Source organism: Sorex fumeus, unplaced genomic scaffold (assembly GCF_029834395.1).
Source record: "Sorex fumeus unplaced genomic scaffold, SorFum_2.1 ptg000014l, whole genome shotgun sequence".
In the NCBI taxonomy this organism is placed as follows: domain Eukaryota; kingdom Metazoa; phylum Chordata; class Mammalia; order Eulipotyphla; family Soricidae; genus Sorex; species Sorex fumeus.
The window spans coordinates 11,631,261-11,632,163 of NW_026606071.1; the positions used below are offsets into that span (position 1 = coordinate 11,631,261).

Below are 903 nucleotides of genomic sequence, written 5' to 3' on the forward strand. Positions count from 1 at the left end.
CCCAAGTACAAAAACTTGTAATGTCCACAACTGTACCTCATGGTGTTTCACTAATTAAGAAAAAAATTGGTAAGCAGTCAAACTAATAAATGCAAGACAAGATTAAAATAATAAATATCAAAGTAAGCTCCTGAAGTTAAATGCACTAAGATTTAAGAAATTGACACCATAATTAAATAAAAAATATTGGTACAGTTAGGCAAAGTTGAAAATACATAAACAATCTTAAATATCTTATTATACTCCAAACACTTAATGAAGATATGAAATGGTTTATTTGAAAAAGTTAGACTGGAAACCATCTCAGCTTTCTTTGGGTACTGGGAGGCCAAAATGATTTTTGAAAAAGTGTATGCTACTAAATTTGGAGTCTTTCTTATTTACAGGAAGAACAGTGAAGTACTAAAAATGTAGCATTTTTAATTTAACAACACACTTCCATCATTGTTGCCTCATATTTTTAAGACTATCCACATACCAAAATAATTATATTTGATAAATAAATCAAAGCTCTATATAAACTTGTACTAGCAAATATCAACTTGAAACACGTATCAAGATTGATGCTGGTGCTTGCTTGCTTCAACAGCAGATATACTAAAATTAGAATGATAAGAGATTAGCATCGTCCCTGCACAAAAATGATACACAAATTTGCAAAATTTATTTACTTATTACTTATCATTACTTATCTTCAAAATTCCTTATAAATCGATGGACATGGAAAGTGTCATGCTGAGTGAAATGAGTCAGAAGGAGAGGGGCAGGCATAGAATGATTGCACTCATTTGTAGGCTATTGAAAAAAAAAACATAGTATGAGAATAAAATCCAAGGGTAGTAGAATCAAGGGCCAGAGAGACTGGTCAAAGGTTGGAATCCAGCCTCAAGTGGTGGGGTAGTG

The 903-nt window shown here is 31.8% G+C and overlaps 1 non-coding gene across 1 annotated transcript; it reads left to right on the plus strand.

Moving 5' to 3' along the window:
• The first annotated feature begins 573 nt into the window (after positions 1–573).
• LOC130021266 (U6 spliceosomal RNA) lies at positions 574–676 on the plus strand. The gene has a single exon (XR_008792150.1). It is a non-coding gene; the product is annotated as a U6 spliceosomal RNA (small nuclear RNA).
• The last annotated feature ends 227 nt before the right edge of the window (positions 677–903 follow it).